Genomic DNA, 17,080 nt, shown 5'->3' on the forward strand with positions numbered 1-17,080 from the left:
GAATCTGCTGCCAATGCAGGCAGGAGCAGCAGGAGACGCAGGTTGGATCCTTGGGTTGGGAAGATTCCACTGAGAAGGGAATGGCAGCCCACTCCAGTAGTCTTGCCTGGAGAATACCATGGACAGAGGAGCCTGGAAGCTTCAGTCCATGGGGCTGCAGAAAAGTCGGACATGGCTTAGCAACTAAATGACAACATTTTCTAATTACATATTTGGTAAAAGACACATTTATACATGCAAAGAACTCAAAATTCAATAATAAAATAAATAATACAATTCTAAAAATGGGCAAACTTATTAGACTTGAACCAGACATTTTGCTGAAGAAGACTGACCAATAGCAATTAAACAGATGAAAAGAAGCTGTGTACCATTAGTTGTTAGAGAAATGGAAGTCTAAATCTTAATGAGAGATCACTCTTTACCTATTAGAATGTGTAATTTAAAAGTTTGACTATTCCAAATATTAGCAAGGATGTGGAGTGACTGGAATGCTCATACACTGTTGCCAAGAATGTACAATAATACAACCACTTTGCAAAACCATTTGATAGTTTCTTAAAAATGTAAACAAACCCTTGAAATTATTTACACATATGACTCAGCCATCCCACATCTAGTTTTTTTGTTTTTTAAAAATATTTCTTTGGCTGCACTGGGTCTTAGTTGTGGCATGCAGGATCTAGTTCCCTGACCAGGGGTCAAACCTGGGCCACTTGCATTGGGAGTCTGGAGTCTTAGCTACTGGACCACCGGGGAAGTCCTGCCCACTCCTAGGATTTTACCCAAGAAAAGATAAGTGCATTGCTGCTGAGACCCTTTGGTACTTATTTACCTGACTGCAGCAAAACCTGAAGCCTGCTCTTGAGCTGTCAATATCAACTGATAATAGAACATCTGTCAGCCCAGGTGCTTGAACGACTATACAGGGTAGAGCTTCATACTCTTCTCACCCCGATGGTTGTCGAAATGTTGTGGAATCTGGAGTTGCAAAACACACCCCGGAGGACACTCAAGACAGTGGCATAGTTTATTATGCCAGCGGGTCCAAGGGGAATCAGTTCCCAACAAGGACCCTAATGTTTCTGAGAGGCCCAGTTTTATACCCCACACTATGTGACTAGTTACATGTTAGCAAACTTTTTGTTGTATATGACTAAGTTTCACAACAAGTAGGTGCTAGGAGAACAAACAACTAATGTTAAGGGGAGGGGGGGAATAATTACATCAAGGGGGATGTTTCCATGGTTAATCTCACACAGGCAGCCTGACCTCAACTACAATATCTGTTTGCCATCTGTAGGGAGGGAAGTCTCCAGGAGACCTGGTTTTCATTAGCAACGGTTTCCTCAGTCTTGGACAGGGTTCAGGCCCAGTTTGCATTCTGTTTTTAAGATGGATGATAAGCTTCAAGATGGATTCTCTCCTGCTTTTCTCACACTGGCCCCAACAGGATATGTAGTGTGAGTGAGAAATCCATTCTTTTATGATTTTAAGTCACTAAGCCTGAGGCTATTTGCTGCCATAGCATAGATCTGCCTGTTGAATACAATTACCAAGCTTTAAGTTTTTCTAGCTTCTCACAGGTTTTTGCTGTTTCCTGAGCTTTATTTGGGCTTCCCAGATGGCACTAGTAGTGAACCCACCTGCCAATGCAGGAGGCACAAGAGACTCGGGTTTGATCCCCGGGTCAGGAAGATCTGGAGGAGGAAATGGCAACCCACTCCAGTATTCTTGCCTGGGAAGTCTCATGGACAGAGGAGCCTGTTGGGCTATAGTCCATGGGGTTGCCAAGAGTCTATGACTTAGTGACTGAGCACAAGAGAAATAATTTACTCTCTTGAGTTTTCTGTGACATTCAGTTCAGTTCAGTTGCTCAGTCGTGTCAGACTCTTTGTGACCCCACTACTCTGCATTCAAATGGGTATATCTTTTTCTCCTTTGCTTTTCACTTCTCTTCTTTTCACAGCGATTTGTAGGGCCTCCTCAGACAGCCATTTTGCTTTTTTGCATTTCTTTTTCTTGGGGATGGTCTTGATCCCTGTCTCCTGTACAATGTCACAAACCTCCACCCATAGTTCATAAGGCACTCTATCTATCAGATTTAGGCCCTTAAATCTATTTCTCACGTTCACTGTCTAGTGGTTTTCCCTACTTTCTTCAATTTAAGTCTGAATTTGGCAATAAGGAGTTCATGATCTGAGCCATAGTCAGCTCCTGGTCTTGTTTTTGCTGACTGTATAGAGCTTCTCCATCTTTGACTGCAAATAATATAATCAATCTGATTTCGCTATTGACCATCTGGTGATGTCCATGTGTAGGGTCTTCTCTTGTGTTGTTGGAAGAGGGTGTTTGCTATGACCAGTGTGTTCTCTTGGCAAAACTCTATTAGCCTTTGCCCTGCTTCATTCCATATTCCAAGGCCAAATTTACCTGTTACTCCCTGTGTTTCTTGACTTCCTACTTTTGCATTCCAGTCCCCTATAATGAAAAGAACACCTTTTTTGGGTGTTAGTTCTAGAAGGTCTTGTAGGTCTTCATAGAACCATTCAACTTCAGCTTCTTCAGCATTATTGGTCTGGGCATAGACTTGGCATAGACTTGGGCATAGACTTGAATGGTTTGCTCTGGAAACGAACAGAGATCATTCTGTCGATTTTGAGATTGCATCCAAGTATTGCATTTCAGACTCTTTTGTTGACTATGATGGCTACTTCATTTCTTCTAGGGGATTCTTGCCCAAAGTAGTAGATATAATGGTCACTTGAGTTAAATTCATTAATTCCAGTCCATTTTAGTTCGTTGATTCTTTTTTTTTTTTTTTTTATTGTCTATCTTCTAATTTTAGCCAACCTAGTAGTATCATCTTGTATTTCTCTGATGGCTAATGATGCTGAGTACCTTTTCACGTGCTCACTGGCCACTTGTGTATCTTCTCTGACAAAATTTCTATTCAAATCCTTTGCCTGTTTTAATTTTTTTAAATTTAATTTTATTTTTAAACTTTACATAATTGTATTAGTTTTGCCAAATATCAAAATGAATCCGCCACAGGTATACATGTGTTCCCCATCCTGAACCCTCCTCCCTCCTCCCTCCCCATACCATCCCTCTAGGTCGTCCCAGTGCACTAGCCCCAAGCATCTAGTATCGTGCATCGAACCTGGACTGGCAACTCGTTTCTTACATGATATTTTACATATTTCAATGTCATTCTCCCAAATCTTCCCACCCTCTCCCTCTCCCACAGAGTCCATAAGACTGTTCTATACATCAGTGTCTCTTTTGCTGTCTCGTACACTGGGTTATTGTTACCATCTTTCTAAATTCCATATATATGCATTAGTATACTGTATTTATGTTTTTCCTTCTGGCTTACTTCACTCTGTATAGTAGGCTCCAGTTTCATCCACCTCATTAGAACTGATTCAGATGTATTCTTTTTAATGGCTGAGTAATACTCCATTGTGTATATGTACCACAGCTTTCTTATCCATTCATCTGCTGATGGACATCTAGGTTGCTTCCATGTCCTGGCTATTATAAACAGTGCTGTGATGAACATTGGGGTACACGTGTCTCTTTCCCTTCTGGTTTCCTCAGTGTGTATGCCCAGCAGTGGGATTGCTGGATCATAAGGCAGTTCTATTTCCAGTTTTTTAAGGAATCTCCACACTGTTCTCCATAGTGGCTGTACTAGTTTGCATTCCCACCAACAGTGTAAGAGGGTTTAGTTCGTTGATTCTTAAAATGTCGATGTTCACTCTTGCCATCTCCTGTTTGACCACTTCCAATTTGCCTTGATTCATGGATCTAATATTCCAGGTTCCTATGCAATATTGCTCTTTACAGCATGGGACCTTGCTTCCATCACTGGTCACATCCACAACTGGGTGTTGTTTTTGCTTTGGCTCCGTCTCTTCATACTTTCTGGAGTTATTTCTCCAGTGATCTCCAATAGCATATTGGGCAACTACCGACCTATGGAGTTCATGGTTCAGTGTCCTATCTTTTTGCCTTTTCATATTGTTCATGGGGTTCTCAAGGCAATACTACTGAAGTGGATTGCATTCCCATCTCAGTGGACCACATTTTGTCAGAACTCTCCACCATGACCCATCTGTCTTGGGTGGCCCTACAGGGCATGGCTCATAGTTTCATTTAATTAGACAAGGCTGTGGTCCATGTGATTAGATTAGTTAGTTTTCTGTGATTGTGGTTTTCAGTCTGTCTGCCCTTTGTTTTCAGTCTGCCTGCTGTGACATTAGGGGACAGGTCAGATTCAGAGTCAATCCCATTTTACTTAAAATGTATCAGATTTTGAGCAAAGATTGCCACCATATCCTGCTTGCCATGTCTGCCATACGCCATAAGGTGTCGCTCCAGGACCTTGCTTCAGACTCGTAAGTGCCACTCCCATCCTGCTGCTGCTACTGCTGCTAAATCGCTTCAGTTGTGTCTGACTCTGTGTGACCCCAGAGACGGCAGCCCACCAGGCTCCCCCGTCCCTGGGATTCTCCAGGCAAGAACATTGGAGCAGGTTGCCATTTCCTTCTCCAATGCATGAAAGTGAAAAGTGAAAATGAAGTCGCTCAGTCGTGTCTGACTCCTAGCGACTCCATGGACTGCAGCCTACCAGGCTCCTCCATCCATGGGATTTTCCAGGCAAGAGTACTGGAGTGGGGTGCCATTGCCACTCCCATCCACTAAACCGCTAATGTCTCTGTTGTTGACTCTGGGCTCTTTCATTGGTCTTAATACTGGGAAAGTGTAGGCCTTGTAGCCTCTGGGGTGCAGGCTGACAACTGGCAGGGCAGCTAGGAGACCCAGAAAACTCTGTGAGCGCAGAGATGTAGGGAAATATAGGACAGGGATGTAATGTTGTGGGAGCCGTCCTCTAGTATGTGGTGCCCAAAAGTTTTGAATATAATTGCCTTCCCAGGACAGGCCTTCCCCCGCATCCTCAGCTTTCACTCCTCTCTGAAGTACCTGGATTATAGTATTTGATGCAAATTTCCTGAGTTGTATTGTCAATGTGGAATCACCACCCCACCTCATCCGCCAAACGGAGGATGTTAACTACCTGATGGTCATAAGCACAACGCCCCAGGCCTCCTGGAGCCTGAGGACTGGTCAAGTTCACCCCTGTGACACCACCTGCTGTCTCACCATCAGCCCATTAGAGAACTGTGCACGAGCTCATCACCGACCCTGCAACCCCGCTCCCTCACCACCCTTTTAAAAATGCTTTGCCAAAAATCATTGAGAAGCTTGAGACCTTTTAGGGCATGAGGCCACCTGGTTTCCTTGCACACCCCTGCAATAAACCTATCTCGGCTCCAAACTCCCACGTTTCAGCTTATCTGGCCTCACTGTGTGTTGGGCACATGAACTTGTGTAAACATAATCCTGGGGTGACTGTCCATTAATACATGGGGCCCAAATGTTCCAGGAGTGATCCTAAAGGTTGTGGGGGAAATCCTGGGGTGGAGGTTGCTGGTAGCAGGGAGGGGGACATGCATCCGCCATTGTGTGTGTTGTGTGGCTGTCTTTGATTAATGGGGGCTTCCCAGAGATTTGGATAACAATGGCTTTTAATGGCTCTGCTGTTGTATCTCAGTGAGACTTTTGTCATTACTTAAGCTAAATTCCCAGAAGGAATCGGTGTTTCTCTTGTGCCTTTGAAATGTAAATGATCTACCTGAGCTCTCTGGAACTCACATGATCTCTAAGAGTCAAGGAGGAAAAAGAACTTTGAGGCAAATGCTACATAAATAACTGTTTCGGGAATGTCTCAAAAATCGTCTCCAGATTTTGGTAGCTTGAAAGTAAGTTAAACAGAGAGAATTCACTATCTGTGTCATTTCAAATAGGATAAAATATTGGAGCATTAATTGCTGGGTGGGTCTAAGTTTACCTACCCTAGCCTTCTTAGAAGAGGAAGACTAAGGCATACACTTTCATATCAGGAAATGTCTGTTTTGTGGTCTTTCAGACCTGCATTGTACATCTGTATTGTCCACTGAGGAAGTGAATGGATTTGAAAGTGAAAATGGAGTAGCTGTGTCTCAGACATCAAAGGTAAAATTAGGTGGCTGTTGCATATGTGATTTAAAAAAAAATTTTTTTTTTCTTTTTTGTCCCATGGGAATCTTACTTCCCACACCAAGGATTGAAGTCACACTCTAGGCAGTGAAAGAGTGCAGTCTTAGCCACTGGACCACCAGGAAATTTCCTATCTATATGATTTTAGACACGTTTCTTGTATTTTTCAGAAGTTGAGTTTTCTGAACTGCAGGCTAGGACGAAAACCACACGCAAGTATGGTATTTTCTCAGATGTGGTTACTGCTTGTATTTTGCTCAGTTGTTTCCATCTCTTGTGTTGTGCTTGTTAGATGTTTCACATTCCAGGACCTTGCCTCAGACGTGTAAGATCCCTCTCCCTATTAAACCCTTTGAAAGAGTCTTTTGGGCCTAGAAAAGAAAACAAAGTCTCAAAGGCCCTTGCTGAATCATCTAACTTCAGAGAAAACAAAGCTGAACTTTAGGTCCCGCCCTGATGCTTCAGGCTGGTTGCATCTATCTGGGACTTATCACCCCCTGTGCAGAAACCTTCCACCCCCTACACCTGCCCAGAAGACTTATCACCCCCTGCCCAACTACAAATGCCATCTCAACTAAAGACTATCCAAAACATCCCACCTGATTAATGTTTCCCTTATCGCTTCCACAAACCTCCCTATAAATATGGAGCCTCCCTGATCCCTCTCGGCGCTCAGCCCGGTCGTTAGGCCTACTGTCGCCCCTCCTTGCCTGAATAAAGGTAACATACTTCCGTTGAGGTCGTCTTTCCTGTTTCTGCCTTGGTCTAAACTATACCTCACACCACTGACGTCTCAAAAACTAACTAAATAAAATTTATCAGTTTTTGATTAAGGGTAAAAATATCTAAATATCCAAAATGTCCATTTATGAGCTAATATTGGGTCAATCTGCCCTAACCCAATATACTACAGTGCAATGAAATATGTTCTCCCTGAAAGAACTAAGAAGGGATTTAGTAATGAGAATAAATGCTACAAAGATAAACATAGATACAGGAACTAATTAAGATAGAAGTTTTTTTTTCTTTTTTTAAAAATTGATTTTTTTGAGGCATAGTTGCTAAACTAACAATATTTTGTTAGTTTCTACTGTGCAGCAAAGTGAATTAACTCTACTGGACTCCTCCCTTTTAGACTTCCTTCCCATTCAGGTCACCACAGAGCATTAGGTAGAGTACCCTGTGCTAATCAGTATGTTCTCATTAGTTATCTATTTTATATTATTTCTCTTTATGATATCAATCTGGCATGTCTGGACTCTCTAGGTAATTTGAAGACTTAGGTTCTCTCCACCTTAGAATTCCACCATCTCCTCTCAATTTGTTCTGGGAGAGAATTAATGCTCATTGCATTCATTTTGGGTCATTAATTGTCTCCTTTGCAGCTAAAGTTGTCCTAGCTATGTACTCCTTGGGAGAACTGAGAAAATGGTCATTCACATAATTTTCTGGAGGAAATTCTCTGGGAACCATATTGAGAAAAGCTGTCCTAGTGCATTTCTGTTGATCAAAGCTGGCTCAAAGTGCAAAGGCAGGTCATTGCTGTGTTCATGGTCCAATGTATAGGAAGGGAAAATAACAAAGTACAGGGCATGTAATTTCCGATTAAGAAAACAAGGCTAAAATTGTATTTGCATTTTCACTCAGGCTTCCCTGGTGGCTCAGATGGTAAAGAAACTGCCTGTAATGTAGAAGATCCGGATTTGATCCCTGAAGATCCCCAGAGGAGGAAATGGCAACCCACTCCAGTATTCTTGCCTGGAGAATTCCATGGATGGGCCATGGGCTACAGTCCACGGGCTTGCAGAGTCTGACATGGGGTTGCAGAATCTGCAATGCTGTACTTAAGCATTCCCCAGGTGGTGCTAGTGGTAAAGAATCTCCCTGTCAGTGCAGGAGATGTGAGAGTCGTGGGTTTGATCCCTGGGTCAGGAAGATCCCCTGGAGTAGAAAATGGCAATCTACTCCAGTATTAATATTTTTGACTGGGAAATTTCATGAACAGAGGAGCCTGGAGGGCTACAGTCCATGTGGTCGCAAAAGAGTCAGACATGACTGAGCACAAGCATCAAGGGAATCAGGAAATGAGGCCTCTGCTTAGGTGGCTGAGTGTTAAGAAGGAAAGGAGAATGTATCTGAGGATGCAACCAGCAGGCACATTGGCTTTGACTCCTTCCCAATGGAGTATCATCCCATCTTAATGAGAAATCATCAGAAAAGCCCATATTGAGGCACAATCTACAAATTAATTAACAGTTCAGTTCAGTTCAGTCACTCAGTCATGTCTGACTCTTTGCGACCCCATGAATCACAGCACGCCAGGCCTCCCTGTCCATCACCAACTCCTGGAGTTCACTCAGACTCACATCCATTGAGTCAGTGATGCCATCCAGCCATCTCATCCTCTGTCATCCCCTTCTCCTCCTGCCCCCAGTATCAGAGTCTTTTCCAATGAGTCAACTCTTCACATGAGGTGGCCAAAGTACTGGAGTTTCAGCTTTAGAATCATTCCTTCCAAAGAAATCCCAGGGCTGATCTCCTTCAGAATGGACTGGTTGGATCTCCTTGCAGTCCAAGGGACTCTCAAGAGTCTTCTCCAACACCACAGTTCAAAAGCATCAATTCTTCGGCGCTCAGCTTTCTTCACAGTCCAACTCTCACATCTATACGTGACCACAGGAAAAACCATAGCCTTGACTAGATGAACCTTTGTTGGCAAAGTAATGTCTCTGCTTTTCAATATGCTATCTAGGTTGGTCATAACTTTCCTTCTAAGGAGTAAGCGTCTTTTAATTTCATGGCTGCAGTCACCATCTGCAGTGATTTTGGAGCCCAAAAAAATAAAGGCTGACACTGTTTCCACTGTTTCCCCATCTATTTCCCATGAAGTGATGGGACCGGATGCCATTATCTTCGTTTTCTGAATGTTGAGCTTTAAGCCAACCTTTTCACTGTCCACTTTCACTTTCATCAAGAAGCTTTTTAGTTCCTCTTCACTTTCTGCCATAAGGGTGGTGTCATCTGCATATCTGAGGTTATTGATGTTTCTCCCGGCAGTCTTGATTCCAGCTTGTGCTTCTTCCAGTCCAGCATTTCTCATGATGTACTCTGCATATAAATTAAATAAGCAGGGTGACAATAGACAGCCTTGATGTACTCCTTTTCCTATTTGGAACCAGTCTGTTGTTCCATGTCCAGTTCTAACTGTTGCTTCCTGACCTGCATATAGGTTTCTCAAGAGGCAGGTCAGGTGGTCTGGTGTTCCCATCTCTTGAAGCATTTTCCACAGTTTTCCACAGACTGTGATCCACACAGTCAAAGGCTTTGGCATAGTCAATAAAGCAGAAATAGATGTTTTTCTGGAACTCTCTTGTTTTTTCCATGATCTAGCAGATGTTGGCAATTTGATTTCTGGTTCCTCTGCTTTTTCTAACACCAGCTTGAACATCTGGAAGTTCACGGTTCACGTATTGCTGAAGCCTGGCTTGGAGAATTTTGAGGATTACTTTACTAGCGTGTGAGATGAGTGCAATTGTGCGGTAGTTTGAGCATTCTTTGGCCTTGCCTTTCTTTGGGACTGGAATGAAAACTGACCTTTTCCAGTCCTGTGGCCATTGCTGAGTTTTCCAAATTTGCTGGCATATTGAGTGCAGCACTTTCACAGCAACATCTTCCAGGATTTGAAATAGCTCAACTGGAATTCTATCACCTCCATAAGCTTTGTTCGTAATGATGCTTTCTAAGGCCCACTTGACTTCACATTCCAGGATGTCTGGCTCTAGGTGAGTGATCACACCATCGTGATTATCTGAGTCGTGAAGATCTTTTTTGTACAGTTCTTCTGTGTATTCTTGCCATCTCTTCTTAATATCTTCTGCTTCTTTTAGGTCCATACCATTTCTGTCCTTTATCGAGCCCATCTGTGCATGAAATGTTCCCTTGGTATCTCTAATTTTCTTGAAGAGATCTCTGGTCTTTCCCATTCTGTTGATTTCCTCTATCTCTTTGCATTGGTTGCTGAGGAAGGCATTCTTATCTCTTCTTGCTATTCTTTGGAACTCTGCATTCAGATGCTTATATCTTCCCTTTTCTCCTTTGCTTTTCACTTCTCTTCTTTTCACAGCTATTTGTAAGGCCTCCTCAGGCAGCCATTTTGGTTTTTTGCATTTCTTTTTCTTGGGGATGGTCTTGATCCCTGTCTCCTATACAATGTCATGAACCTCCGTCCATAGTTCATCAGGCACTCTATCTATCAGATCTAGTCCCTTAAATTTATTTCTCACTTTCACTGTATAATCATAAGAGATTTGATTTAGGTCATACCTGAATGGTCTAGTGGTTTTCCCTATTTTCTTCAATTTCAGTCTGAATTTGGCAATAAGGAGTTCATGGTCTGAGCCACAGTCAGCTCCTGGTCTTGTTTTTGCTGACTCTATAGAGCTTCTCCATCTTTGGCTGCAAAGAATATAATCAATCTGATTTTGGTGTTGACCATCTGATGATGTCCATGTGTAGTCTTCTCTTGTGTTGTTGGAAGAGGGTGTTTGCTATGACCAGTGTATTTTCTTGGCAAAACTCAAAAGTGTGAAGTCATAAAGACAAGTAGGAACAGGGGAACCGTTACAAATTGGAAGAAACTAAAGAGGCCAAAACTACATACAATATGCAGTCTTGCATTGGATCCTGAAGTCGAGAGATGATGGAAAATCTGGTGAAATTTGAATAAGTTCTGTATTTAGTAAATAGTATTGTACTAATACTATTAAGTACCATGTTATGTACCATAATTTCTTACCTTTGATGAATATTTTGTGATTATAAAAGATGTTAACATTAGGAGAAGCTGGGTAAAGGGCATATGAGAACTCTATTATTTTCACAATTTTTTATAAGTCTAAAGTTATCTTTTTAAAAGCCCATCGAAACACACATGCAGATATTTGAATCATATATATATATGTCTGAATATTTATATATATATCTGAGTCACTCTGCTATATAGCAGAAGTTAACACAACATTGTATTACACTTCAATAAGGTTTTTTTAAAAAAAGAAAGAAAAAGCCTATTATGAAGGCTTTTAAGAATAAAATATTCTGGTAAGTCTGTAGTTTGATTTTTATTTTTACTGCTCTTAACTGAGCTCAGTTTCTTACATCAGTGAGCCTGCAAGGCTATCTTGTTTGCCTTAATTTGCCTGAGTAACTTTTGAAAAACTTTCCTAACTTATTCAGCCTCTTGGGCCAGGCAATGATCTTAAGTTCCAGGAGACTTGGTTTTGTTGACAGTCCAAAGAAGAGAGTCCAGTTTCACAGCTCAGAACTTTCCGGAAGTCTTAGGCTTAATGAGTACATCAACCAGACTCTGGAGGTTTGCAAGATTCCAAACGTAATTTCACCTGTTGCTCCTGGACTAATTAGAAGCAGGTGGTGAACCAGAAGCTATTAACTTCTCAAGGACTGTAATTTCAGGCTGAGAGTGAAAGAGGGGAGAGGTGACAGCAATGTTAATGAATGGACTCGAAGTTTTCATCCTAACAAAACCCCCTTTAGGAGGTACAGCTTTGACATCTGGGCTCAGTTTGGCCTCAGGAGAGTTGTTGCTCAGTACAATCACAAAGTTGCTAAAGTTTGTTACAGCGATACTTGCTCCCGGTCATGGTTCTATTTCTCCGTATCATATGCTTCACCCAATACCCTCAACCTCACCCATACTTGGCCAGCCCACCCTCTAGTTCCTCTATTGATCACCACAGTGAAATGTCAGAGAAAGAAGAAGTAAGTACACTTCACATATATGTGGAATCTAAAATATAAAAAATGAATAAATAGAAACAGATGCACAAATACAGAGAACAAATAGTAGCTGTGAATGTGGGTAGGGAGGGATTAAGAGGTACAAACTACTATGGGTAAAATAAATACGGTACATTGCGGGCCTGTGTGCTAAGTTGCTTCAGCCATGTCTGACTCTTTGTAACGCTATGGACTGTAGCCCACCGGGCTCTTCTGTCCATAGAATTCTCCAGGCAAGAATACTAGAGTGAGTTGCCATGCCCTCCTCCAGGGGATCTTCCAACACAGGGATTGAACCCACATCTCCTTTGTCTCTTACATTGCAGGTGAATTTTTTACCCACTGAGCCACCAAGAAAGCCTTGTACATACAGCATAGGGCCATAGCAAATCTTTATAATAACTTTAAATGGAGTAAAATCTGTAGTCAATAAAAATATTCAATCTCCATGTTGTACACCTCAAGCATATAGTATTGTAAACCAACTATACTTCATTCCCTCACCCCCCCACCCCCCCAAATCAATCTGACGGTTGGGTTTGGTGGAGCATGAACTGTGGATGAATTGAGAGATTATGGTAAAAAATGAGACTGGATTGGTAAACAGGCACTTAGGAAAATAGGGCTTTATAAATAGTATTACAAGAGGTAAACGTTTTTAAAAAATATTTATTTGGCTGTTCAGGGTCTAAGTTGTGGCATGAAGGGATCTTTAGTTGGGGCATGTGGGATCCAGTTCCTTCACTGGGGATCAGACCAGGCCCCCTGCACTGGGTGTGCAGTGGAGTCTTAGCCACCGGACCACCAGGGAAGTCCTAAGAGTTTACATTTTTTTTTTTTTTTTTCAAATGAGGAACCAGAGCATGGAAGTGGGAAAACAAGGTTTGCCACAGGAAACCTGTGGCCACAGTGTGGAGAATTAGAGGAGCTCAATATAAAGTCATTATTATTGACACCTAATCAGATATAATCTTGTCATAGTGAAATAGAGCAGGACAGTATGGTCCTTGTTCCCTGCAACCAAGGACCTTTAGTTCTTTCTCAAGGGCTGTAGATAATATTCTGAGCCATATCCAGTGAGCTGTCTTAGAGATACTAAAACACATTATATTTCCAAGTTTTATTTTTCTAAGATGCAAATTATCTATGTTCCCATATTCTGGGAACGTGAAATAGGGATAAAAATGTATTGCTTCAATATAAGACAACCCTAGGCCTCTTTGGCATGCATTTCATAACCGGTGATGATCATCAGGGCTGCGGTCGAGATTTTAGAGGGACATTGATTTCCTTAGACAGAGTTAAGTATGCATTGATAGTGTACAGGAAGAACATAATACAGAAGGTCATGATAACCACTGAGACTGTAGCCACAAGTATGATGGACATTATCTTTTCTTATGGCCACATCACCACTCATGTATAAGGCCCATGACACATGTGGGTACTGCACCAAATGGATTTTTAAATCAGTGGTAGGTGATAGTGAATAAGAATGACCAAGATCACCTGTACAGAAAACTGTGCAAAAAAAATAGACAAGATACATTGCCAACAGGGGCTTTTCCCTGGATAAGTAAAAAATTTTGTCTTATTTTGTCTTAACATAGTCTGCTTTGTGGTCAGAGTTTGTGGAGTTCTCTTCTGAAGATTATTTCTCACACATTTTGGTTTGCTTATGCACAGTCTGCAGGACAAAACACTCAATCACAAAAAAGAGGGAGGAAAAGGCAAAGCCAGCCAAATATCAAACCCCTAGGACAGGTCTAGTGAAGTGATTCTCATAATACTCTGCTACACAGATTTTAGAGATATTCCTGGGGCACTGGAGGTCTTTGACCAGATCAAGCCAGGTCATTTATACTACAGACACGACCAACATATATACAAAGATAATACTAAACTATAGTGGTCGTCCTGCAGTAGCCGTCTTGGACTCTAGGGAAGACAAAAGCAAAGCGACATCGTGAGGAAAAGATAGACCGTATTTTATCCCCTTTATATAGTCTCTTGCTTGCTTGCTTGCTAAGTCGCTTCAGTCTCATCCGACTCTTTGCGATCCCATGGACTGTAGCCCACCAGGCTCCTCTGTCCATGGGGATTCTCCAGGCAAGAATACTGGAGTGGGTAGCTCTTCCCTTCTCCAAGGATCTTCCCTACCCAGGGATCGAACTGGGGTTTCCTGAATTACACGTGAATTCTTTACCGTGTGAGTCACCGGGGAAGTCTGTCCAAAAGAAATACACTCATTTGATGATCCTTGTTATTCTTCCATTTACTGACCCCTTCTAATTTTTCCCCCATTAGTCTCTCTTCCTCACCCATTTCATTCCCCAAACTCTCCCCACAGTTTATTTATTAATCCTTCTGCATAGCTATCTATTCGATTTGCTCTCATCACACAGTCTCAAGTGCCATTTACTTCTTTGGGCTTCCCTGGTGCTCAGATGGTAAAGACTCCGCCTGGAATGTGGGAGACCTAGGTTGGATCCCTAGGTAGGGAAGATGCCCTGGAGAAGGGAAGGTTACCCACTCCAGTGTTCTGGCCTGGAGAATCCCGTGGACTGTATATGGAGTCGCAAAGAGTCGGACACGACTGAGCGAGTTTCACTTTCATAATTTATATGCCAACCTGTGTCAGTCATCCTACTCCAGCCAGCAGTATGGTTTCAGCTGCCATAGAACTCCCATGGTAATCTGGATATAAGTGCTTAAAGTTCAGTCTTCATCACTTCTCTCTGAGATGAGTTAACTGAACTGACGAGTGTCATTTTAGGCCCTTCCTGAAGCCCACTTTTCCAAAGCCCATCACCCATTTCAAAATCCGTTTCTGGAAGACGTCAGGCTTCAGCGGCCGGAGCGGTGGCCCGGCGCGGCGCTGCACTGCGCAGTCGGTTTGAGCCCTCACCGCAGGGAGGAGGTTTCCTCGGCCGGCCTTTGCGCCTTCTGCCGCCGTCGCCGGGCTGCGTCCCTCCAGCCGGGACGAGCCTGCGCGTTCCTCGCCGCTCCCCTCGCAGTCTGCCACACACACCATGACGAAGAAAGATGAAGACTTCTGTCCTTCAGCCAGAGCCTGGCCGAGTGGAAGCTTTTCATCTACAGCCGGACCACCGGAGAGATCCTGGGGCGCACCGCCAAGAATTGGGGTTTGATCTTGCTCTTCAACCTTGTCTTTTATGGGTTCCTGGCTGCAGTCTTTTCATTCACACTGCAGGCCATGCTTCAGACTCTGAACCATGATGAGGTTCCAAAATACCGTCACCGGATTCCTAGTCCAGGACTTAGGTTTTTCCAAAACCAGTGTTGGGGTTGGATTTTTGATTCAGCCTGTCTGATTCGGAATCCTATCAAGGGAACATTGATGACTTTAAGAAATTTCTAAAACCATATGGCTTAGAAAAACAGAAGAATCTCACAGATTGTACCAATGGAAACTTTTTTGAGCAGAAGGGTCCAGAATACACAGCATGCCAGGCTTCCTCTTACTTTAACCCTGCAGTGGTGTGGATGATCCCACGTTTGGCTACCAAGCAGGAAACCCTTGTATTCTTGTGAAAACGAGCAAAATAATTGGATTAAAGCATCACAGAGAACCAAGGATAGACTTTATTGCAAAGAGTGAAAGCACAGCAGTTCTATCAACTTATCCTCCCAATGAAAAGATAGATTTAAAATATTTTCCATATTGTGGAAAGAAACTTCATGGGAGCAACCTGCAGCCACTAGTTGCTGTCCAGCTCAGTTTTGGTAGTGATGGTGACATAAAAGAAGCAATGGTTGAGTGCAAGATTGATGGATCATCCAACCTAAAAATCCAAAATGACCATGACAGGTTTTCAGGATGAGTTGCGTTTAAGACCACAATGCATGCATAGTAGGAGTTAGGATGTTTCCATAGAGTAAATGTTGTGTTGTCTGTCTTCATTTTGTATCAGCTGGACCTGCCATTCCAGAATTATGAGACCGCCTTGGAGAAGGGTGGAGTGATACATCACTGGGATAACATAGTGTGCTTCCAGATAATAGTGGTCCATACCCTTCAAAGTAACTACCTGTTGCCTCTGCTGCCTTTTGAACCATGTACAGTCACCAGATAGGGACTGTGAACACCTGATTATGAACATGTAAGTTGGGGGTCTTGTCCAGTTTTTACGTGGTTTAATTGCCAAGCATCTAAAGCTTAATGTGCTGTGCTATGTAAATATTTTATAGATTTAACACTGGTTAACTGCCATATTTTGATGCCAGCGAAGTTTTAAGGGATAAAATGGTACCGACCAACATCAAATGACTTTATAGCTGCAAGAAATTCAGGGTGTGGAAAAATGCTGTATGTGAGGAGGAAAAAAGAAAATAAAAGTGGATTTGAAAGGTTGAAAAAATCCATTTCTGATTAATCAGTCAAGATGGGTGGATCAATATATAATTCTCTCCTACTGGGAGACCAGCTGAAGTTTCTTACTTGCGTCACATTCAAATTTGAAGTATTAATTGATTCACAGATATTTTCAGCATCGACACCATTTTGGGTATAGAGAAATGAATGAGGTAGTTCTTGTCTTTAATTACAAATCTGATGGCGTGAAGAGTACTTTTTTTCTACCAGTAAATGTATTGTGATCTTGTGGTTTCTGTAATTCACTTTCCTTCCTATGAATTACAAAGCCATTGTCAGGATAATTCATTATTACGATACTCTGATGGTCAACATTTCCTCTAGCCTTAACTACCCAGATGGCTGAGACTTTGGAGGGGGAGGCTGCATCACAGTTCAACTTCTTCCTTTATTCCATCCTGTTCTCCCACACCCCTGCCCCTCTGTTTCTTTTCAAAGGTATTGCATGCATGTATGCTCGGTTGCTTCAGTCATGTCTGATTCTGTGTGACACTATGGACTGTAGCCCACCAGGCTCCTCTGTCCATGGGATTCTCTTGACAAGAATACTGGAGTGGGTTGCCATGCCCTCCTCCAGGGGATCTTCCTGACCCAGGGATTGAACCTGTGTCTCCTGCATTGCAGGCAGATTCTTTACTTCTGAACTACCAGGTATTAATCCCTAGTAAATCTTTTACACCTTCAACTTTGTCTCCACATCTGCTTCTGGAAAAGCCTACCAGCAACACTGCTCTTCAGATCTTTGGAAGCCTGAGAGACAAGCCATACAGAGAGAAGGGTTCT

General features: G+C 42.5%; 1 pseudogene; it reads left to right on the forward strand.

Moving 5' to 3' along the window:
- The first annotated feature begins 14,959 nt into the window (after positions 1-14,959).
- LOC786242 (sodium/potassium-transporting ATPase subunit beta-3-like) lies at positions 14,960-15,979 on the forward strand (annotated as a pseudogene).
- The last annotated feature ends 1,101 nt before the right edge of the window (positions 15,980-17,080 follow it).

Source organism: Bos taurus, chromosome 5 (assembly GCF_002263795.3).
Source record: "Bos taurus isolate L1 Dominette 01449 registration number 42190680 breed Hereford chromosome 5, ARS-UCD2.0, whole genome shotgun sequence".
Lineage (NCBI taxonomy): Eukaryota > Metazoa > Chordata > Mammalia > Artiodactyla > Bovidae > Bos > Bos taurus.